Source organism: Aegilops tauschii, chromosome 3 (genome assembly GCF_002575655.3).
Source record: "Aegilops tauschii subsp. strangulata cultivar AL8/78 chromosome 3, Aet v6.0, whole genome shotgun sequence".
Lineage (NCBI taxonomy): Eukaryota > Viridiplantae > Streptophyta > Magnoliopsida > Poales > Poaceae > Aegilops > Aegilops tauschii.
Genome location: NC_053037.3, coordinates 6,815,493 through 6,824,678, shown reverse-complemented (window position 1 = coordinate 6,824,678; position 9,186 = coordinate 6,815,493).

Sequence of the window (9,186 nt, the reverse complement as noted above, 5' to 3'; positions counted from 1 at the left end):
TCAGCCTTAATGGGTTCTACTATTTTCACTTCAATGCGAGGATGATATTTAAACCACTTCTCCTTAGGGAGATCAACATGGGCAGCGAATGATTCACAGAAAGAAGCTACTATCTCATAGTCAAGTCCATATTTAATGCTAAATTCACGAAAAGCATCGGTATTCATAAAAGATTTAACACAGTCAAATTCAAGCTTTATACCTGACTCCTTACCTTCGTCGAGCTCCCAATCTTCAGAGTTGCATTTAATTCTTTCCAAGAGATCCCATTTGAATTCAATAATCTTCTTCATAAAGGAGCCAGTACAAGAGGTATCGAGCATAGATTGATCATTACGAGAAAGCCGAGCATAAAAATTCTGAATAATAATTTCTCTTGAGAGCTCTGTTGGGGAACGTAGCAGAAATTCAAAATTTTCTACGCATCACCAAGATCAATCTATGGAGTAATCTAGCAACGAGGGGAAGGGGAGTGCATCTACATACCCTTGTAGATCGCGAGCGGAAGCGTTCAAGAGAACGGGGTTGATGGAGTCGTACTCGTCGTGATCCAAATCACCGATGATCCTAGCGCCGAACGGACGGCACCTCCGCGTTCAACACACGTACGGAGCAGCGACGTCTCCTCCTTCTTGATCCAGCAAGGGGGGAGGAGAGGTTGATGGAGATCCAGCAGCACGACGGCGTGGTGGTGGATGTAGCGGGTCTCCGGCAGGGCTTCGCCGAGCTTCTGCGAGAGAGAGAGAGAGAGGTGTTGCAGGGGAGGAGGGAGGCGCCCAAGGCTGTAAGTTCTTGCCCTCCCTCCCCCCCTTTATATAGGCCCCCTGGGGGGGCGCCGGCCCCTGGAGATGGGATCTCAAGGGGGGCAGCGGCCAAAGGGGGAAAAGGGGTGCCTTGCCCCCCAAGGCAAGGGGGAAACCCCCCCACCCTAGGGTTCCCAACAATAGGCGCATGGGGGGAGGCCCAGGGGGGCGCCCCAGCCCACTAAGGGCTGGTTCCCTTCCACTTTCAGCCCAAGGGGCCCTCCGGGATAGGTGGCCCCACCCGGTGGACCCCCGGGACCCTTCCGGTGGTCCCGGTACAATACCGGTAACCCCCGAAACTTTCCCGGTGGCCGAAACTTGACTTCCTATATATAATTCTTCACCTCCGGACCATTCCGGAACCTCTCGTGACGTCCGGGATCTCATCCGGGACTCCGAACAACTTTCGGGTTTCCGCATACACATATCTCTACAACCCTAGCGTCACCGAACCTTAAGTGTGTAGACCCTACGGGTTCGGGAGACATGCAGACATGACCGAGACGCCTCTCCGGTCAATAACCAATAGCGGGATCTGGATACCCATGTTGGCTCCCACATGTTCCACGATGATCTCATCGGATGAACCACGATGTCGAGGATTCAATCAATCCCGTATACAATTCCCTTTGTCTATCGGTATGTTACTTGCCCGAGATTCGATCGTCGGTATCCCGATACCTTGTTCAATCTCGTTACCGGCAAGTCTCTTTACTTGTTCCGTAACACATCATCCCGTGATCAACTCCTTGGTCACATTGTGCACATTATGATGATGTCCTACCGAGTGGGCCCAGAGATACCTCTCCCTTTACACGGAGTGACAAATCCCAGTCTCGATTCGTGCCAACCCAACAGACACTTTCGGAGATACCTGTAGTGCACCTTTATAGCCACCCAGTTACGTTGTGACGTTTGGTACACCCAAAGCATTCCTACGGTATCCGGGAGTTGCACAATCTCATGGTCTAAGGAACTGATACTTGACATTAGAAAAGCTCTGAGCAAACGAACTACACGATCTTGTGCTAGGCTTAGGATTGGGTCTTGTCCATCACATCATTCTCCTAATGATGTGATCCCATTATCAACGACATCCAATGTCCATGGTCAGGAAACCGTAACCATCCATTGATCAACGAGCTAGTCAACTAGAGGCTTACTAGGGACATGGTGTTGTCTATGTATCCACACATGTATCTGAGTTTCCTATCAATACAATTCTAGCATGGATAATAAACGATTATCATGAACAAGGAAATATAATAATAACCTATTTATTATTGCCTCTAGGGCATATTTCCAACAGTCTCCCACTTGCACTAGAGTCAATAATCTAGTTCACATCGCCATGTGATTAACACTCATAGGTCACATCACCATGTGACCAACATCAAAGAGTTCACTAGAGTCAACAATCTAGTTCACATCACTATGTGATTAACACTCAATGTGTTCTGGTTTGATCATGTTATGCTTGTGAGAGAGGTTATTAGTCAACGGGTATGAACCTTTCAGACCCGTGTGTGCTTTACGAATATCTATGTCATCTTGTGGATGCTACCACGCGCTATTTGGAGCCATTTCAAATAATTGCTCTACTATACGAATCCGCTTTACTACTCAGAGTCATCCGGATTAGTGTCAAAGTTCGCACCGACGTAACCCTTTACGACGAACTCCCTTTCACCTCCATAATCGAGAAAATTCCTTAGTCCACTAGGTACTAAGGATAAGTTCGACCGCTGTCATGTGATCCTTTCCCGGATCACTATTGTACCCTCTTGACCAACTCATGGCAAGGCACACTACATGTGCGGTACACAGCATAGCATACTGTAGAGCCTATGTCTAAAGCATAGGGGACGACCTTCGTCCTTTCTCTCTCTTCTGCTGTGGTCAGGTCTTGAGTCTTACTCAATACTCACACCTTGTAACACAGCCAAGAACTCCTTCTTTGGTGATCTATTTTGAACTCTTTCAAAATCATGTCAAGGTGTGCGTTCTTTGAAAGTATCATCATGCGTCTTGATCTATCTCTATAGATCTTGATGCCCAATATGTAAGCAGCTTTATCCAGGTCTTCCTTTGAAAATACTCCTTTCAAACAACCCTTTATGCTTTCCAGAAATTTTACATCATTTCGGATCAACAATATGTCATTCACATATACTTATCAGAAATGTTGTAGCGCTCCCACTCACTTTATTGTAAATACAAGTTTCTAACAAACTTTGTATAAACCCAAAAACTTTGATCACTCCATCAAAGCATATATTCTGACTCCGAGATGCTTGCTCTAGTCCATGGAAGGATCGCTGGAGCTAGCATACCTTTTAGCATCCTTAGGATCGACAAAACCTTTCTGATTGTATCACATACAACCTTTCCTTACGAAAACTGGCAAGGAAACTTGTTTTGACATCCATCTGCCAGATTTCATAAATGCATCTAATGCTAACATGATTCCGACGGACTTAAGCATCGCTACGGATGAGAAAATCTCATCGTAGTCAACTCCTTGAACTAGTGAAAATACCCTTTTTCACAAGTCGAGCTTCATAGACGGTAACATTGCCGTCCACGTCCGTCTTCTTCTTAAAGATCCATTTATCTCGGATTTCATGGCTTTTAACCATTTGTCGGAATATGGGCCCACCATCGCTTCTCCATAGCCCGTAGGTTCAGTATTGTCCAACAACATGATATCTCAGACAGGATCACGTACCACTCTGAAGTAGCACGCATCCTCGTCGTCCTACGAGGTTTGGTGGTGACTTGATCCGAAGTTTCATGATCACTATCATAAGCTTCCACTTCAATTGGTGTAGCTGCCACAGGAACAACTTCCTGTGCCCTGCTACACACTAGTTGAAGTTATGGTTCAATAACCTCATCAAGTCTCCACCATCCTCCCACTCAATTCTTTCGAGAGGAACTTTTCCTCGAGAAAGGACTCGTTTCTAGAGGCAATTACTTTTGCTTCCAGATTTGAAATAGGAGGTATACCCAACTGTTTTGGGTATTCTATGAAGATGCATTTATCCGCTTTGGGTTCGAGCTTATCAGCCTGAAACTTTTTCACATAAGCATCGTAGCCCCAAACTTTTAAGAAACGACAACTTAGGTTTCTCTAAACGGTGTCGTCTCAACGGAATTGCGTGGTGCCCCTTTTAAAGTGAATGCGGTTGTCTCTAATGCCTAACCCATAAATGATAGTGGTAATTTGATAAGAAACATCATGGTATGCACCATATCCAATAGGGTGCAGTTATGATGTTCGGACACACCATCACACTATGGTGTTCCGGGCGGTATTAATTGTGAAACACTTTCCACAATGTCTCAATTGTGTGCCAAACTCGTAACTCAGATACTCATCTATGATCATATCACGGACATTTTATCCTCTTGTCACGACGATCTTCAACTTCTCTCTGAAATTACTTGAACCTTTCAATAATTCAGACTTGTGTTTCATCAAGTAAATACACTCAGCATCTACTCAAACCATCTGTGAAGTAAGAACATAACGATATCCACTGCATGCCTCAGCACTCATTGGACTGCATACATCAAAATGTATTACTTCCAACAAGTTGCTCTCTTGTTCCATCTTACTGAAAACGAGGCCTTTCAGTCATCTTGCCCATGTGGTATGATTTGCATGTCTCAAGTGATTCAAAATCAAGTGAGTCCAAACGATCCATCTGCATGGAGTTTCTTCATGCATATATACTAATAGACATGGTTCGCATGTCTCAATCTTTTCAAAAACGAGTGAGTCCAAAGATCCATCTACATGGAGCTTCTTCATGCGTTCTATACCAATATGACTCAAATGGCAGTGCCACAAGTATGTGGAACTATCATTACTATCTTATATCTTTTGGCATGAACATGTGTATCACTACGATCGAGATTCATTTTAGGTGCAAGACCATTGAAGGTATTATTCAAATAAACAGAGTAACCATTATTCTCCTTAAATGAATAACCGTATTGCGATAAACATAATCCAATCATGCTCAACGCAAACACCAAATCTCGATGGTAGAGGGAGCATGCGATGCTTGATCACATCAACCTTGGAAACACTTCCAACACATATCGTCATCTCACCTTTAACTAGTCTCCGTTTATTCCGCAGCTTTTATTTCGAGTTACTAACACTTAGCAACCGAACCGGTATCTGATACCCTGGTGCTGCTAGGAGTACTAGTAAAGTACACATTCATATAATGTATATCCAATATACTTCTGTCGACCTTGTCTGCCTTCTCATCTACCAAGTATCTAGGGTAGTTCTGCTTCAGTGACCGTACCCCTCATTACAGAAGCACTTAGTCTCGGGTTTGGGTTCAACCTTGGGATTCTTCACTAGAGCAGCAAATGATTTGCTGTTTCATGAAGTATCCCTTTTGCCCTTGCCCTTCTAGAAACTAGTGGTTTTACTAACCATCAACAATTGATGCTCCTTCTTGATTTCTACTCTCGCGGTGTCAAACATCGCGAATAGCTCAAGGATTATCATAACTATCCCTGATATGTTATAGTTCATCACGAAGCTCTACTAGCTTGGTGGCAGTGACTATGGAGAACCATCACTATCTCATCTGGGAGATTAACTCCCACTCGATTCAAGCGATTGTGGTACTCAGACGATCTGAGCACATGCTCAACGATTGAGCTTTTCTCCCTTAGTTTGCAGGTTTAAGAAATTTGTCAGAGGTCTCGTACCTCTTGACGTGGGCACTAGTCTGAAATCCCAATTTCAGTCTTCGGAACATCTCATATGTTCTGCGACGTTTCAAAAACGTCTTTGGTGCCACAATTCTAAACCGTTAGCATTACGCACTGAACTATCACGTAGTTATCAAAACGTGTATGTCAGATGTTCCGCAACATCTACAGACGCCGCTGAGGTTCAGCACACCGAGCGGTGCATTAAGGACATAAGCCCTCTGTGCAGCAATGAGGACAGTCCTCAGTTTACGGACCCAGTCCGCATAATTGCTACTACCAACTTTCAACTAAATTTTCTCTAGGAACATATCTTAAACAGTAGAACTAAAGCGTATGACATAATTTGCAAAGACCTTTTGACTATGTTCATGATAATGAAGTTCATCTGATTATTGAACTCCCACTCAGATAGACATCCCTCTAGTCATCTAAGTGATACATGATCCGAGTCAAACTAGGCCGTGTCCGATCATCACGTGAGACGGACTAGTCATCATCGGTGAACATCTCCATGTTGATCGTATCTACTATACGACTCATGTTTGACCTTTCGGTCTCTTGTGTTCCGAGGCCATGTCTGTACATGCTAGGCTCGTCAAGTCAACCTAAGTGTTTCGCATGTGTTCCGAGGCCATGTCTGTACATGCTAGGCTCGTCAACACCCGTTGTATTCGAACGTTAGAATCTATCACACCCGATCATCACGTGGTGCTTCGAAACAACGAACCTTCGCAACGGTGCACAGTTTGGGGGAACACGTCTCTTGAAATTTTAGTGAGGGATCATCTTACTTACTACCGTCGTTCTAAGCAAATAAGATGCATAACATGATAAACATCACATGCAATCAAATAGTGACATGATATGGCCAATATCATTTTGCTCCTTTGATCTCCATCTTCGGGGCACCATGATCATCTTTGTCACCGGCATGACACCATGATCTCCATCATTGTGTCTTCATGAAGTTGTCACGCCAACGATTACTTCTACTTCTATGGCTAACGCGCTTAGCAATAAAGTAAAGTAATTTACATGGCGTTATTCAATGACACGCAGGTCATACAAAAAATAAAGACAACTCCTATGGCTCCTGCCGGTTGTCATACTCATCGACATGCAAGTCGTGATTCCTATTACAAGAATATGATCAATCTCATACATCACATATGTCATTCATCACATCTTCTGGCCATATCACATCACATAGCACATGCTGCAAAAACAAGTTAGACGTCCTCTAATTGTTGTTGCAAGTTTTTACGTGGCTTGTATAGGTTTCTAGCAAGAAAGTTTCTTACCTACGCAAAAACCACAACATGATATGCCAATTTATATTTACCCTTCATAAGGACCCTTTTCATCGAATCCGTTCCGACTAAAGTGGGAGAGACAGACACCCGCTAGCCACCTTATGCAACTAGTGCATGTCAGTCGGTGGAACCTGTCTCACGTAAGCGTACGTGTAAGGTCGGTCCGGGCCGCTTCATCCCACAATGCCGCCGAAACAAGATAAGACTAGTAGCGGCAAGAAGAATTGGCAACATCTACGCCCACAACTGCTTTGTGTTCTACTCGTGCATAGAAACTACGCATAGACCTAGCTCATGATGCCACTGTTGGGGAACGTAGCAGAAATTCAAAATTTTCTACGCATCACCAAGATCAATCTATGGAGTAATCTAGCAACGAGGGGAAGGGGAGTGCATCTACATACCCTTGTAGATCGCGAGCGGAAGCGTTCAAGAGAACGGGGTTGATGGAGTCGTACTCGTCGTGATCCAAATCACCGATGATCCTAGCGCCGAACGGACGGCACCTCCGCGTTCAACACACGTACGGAGCAGCGACGTCTCCTCCTTCTTGATCCAGCAAGGGGGGAGGAGAGGTTGATGGAGATCCAGCAGCACGACGGCGTGGTGGTGGAAGTAGCGGGATTCCAACAGGGCTTCGCCAAGCGCTGCGGGAGGAGGGAGGTGTGTCACGGGAGGGAGAGGGAGGCGCCAGGGCTTGGATTGCTGCTGCCCTCCCTTCCCCCCACTATATATAGGGCCAAGGGAGAGGGGGGCGCAGCCTTGGCCCTTCCTCCAAGGAAGGGTGCGGCCAGGGAGGAGTCCTTCCTCCCCAAGGCACCTCGGAGGTGCCTTCCCCCTTTAGGACTCTCCGTTTATCTTATCTCTTGGCGCATGGGCCTCTTGGGGCTGGTTCCCTTGGCCCATATAGGCCAAGGCGCACCCCCCACAGCCCATGTGCCCCCCCCGGGGCTGGTGGACCCCCGGACCCCTTTCGGCACTCCCGGTACAATACCGATAAAGTGTGAAACTTTTCCGGCGACCAAAATAAGACTTCCCATATATAAATCTTTACCTCCGGACCATTCCGGAACTCCTCGTGACGTCCGGGATCTCATCCGGGACTCTGAACAACTTTCGGGTTACCGCATACTAATATCTCTACAACCCTAGCATCACCGAACCTTAAGTGTGTAGACCCTACGGGTTCGGGAGACACGCAGACATGACCGAGACGACTCTCCGGTCAATAACCAACAGCGGGATCTGGATACCCATGTTGGCTCCCACATGCTCCTCGATGATCTCATCGGATGAACCACGATATCGAGGATTCAATCAATCCCGTATACAATTCCCTTTGTCTATCGGTATGTTACTTGCCCGAGATTCGATCGTCGGTATCCCGATACCTTGTTCAATCTCGTTACCGGCAAGTCTCTTTACTCGTTCCGTAACACATCATCCCGTGATCAACTCGTTGGTCACATTGTGCACATTATGATGATGTCCTACCGAGTGGGCCCAGAGATACCTCTCCGTTTACATGGAGTGACAAATCCCAGTCTCGATTCGTGCCAACCCAACAGACACTTTCGGAGATACCTGTAGTGCACCTTTATAGCCACCCAGTTACGTTGTGACGTTTGGTACACCCAAAGCATTCCTACGGTATCCGGGAGTTGCACAATCTCATGGTCTAAGGAAATGATACTTGACATTAGAAAAGCTCTGAGCAAATGAACTACACGATCTTGTGCTAGGCTTAGGATTGGGTCTCGTCCATCACATCATTCTCCTAATGATGTGATCCCGTTATCAACGACATCCAATGTCCATGGTCAGGAAACCGTAACCATCTATTGATCAACGAGCTAGTCAACTAGAGGCTTACTAGGGACATGGTGTTGTCTATGTATCCACACATGTATCTGAGTTTCCTATCAATACAATTTTAGCATGGATAATAAACGATTATCATGAACAAGGAAATATAATAATAACCTATTTATTATTGCCTCTAGGGCATATTTCCAACAGAAACCCCCCCACCCTAGGGTTCCCAACCCTAGGCGCATGGGGGGAGGCCCAAGGGGGGGCGCCCCAGCCCACTAAGGGCTGGTTCCCTTCCACTTTCAGCCCACGGAGCCCTCCGGGATAGGTGGCCCCACCCGGTGGACCCCTGGGACCCTTCCGGTGGTCCCGGTACAATACCGGTAACCCCCGAAACTTTCCCGGTGGCCGAAACTTGACTTCCTATATATAATTCTTCACCTCCGGACCATTCCGGAACCTCTCGTGACGTCTGGGATCTCATCCGGGACTTCGAACAACTTTCGGGTTTC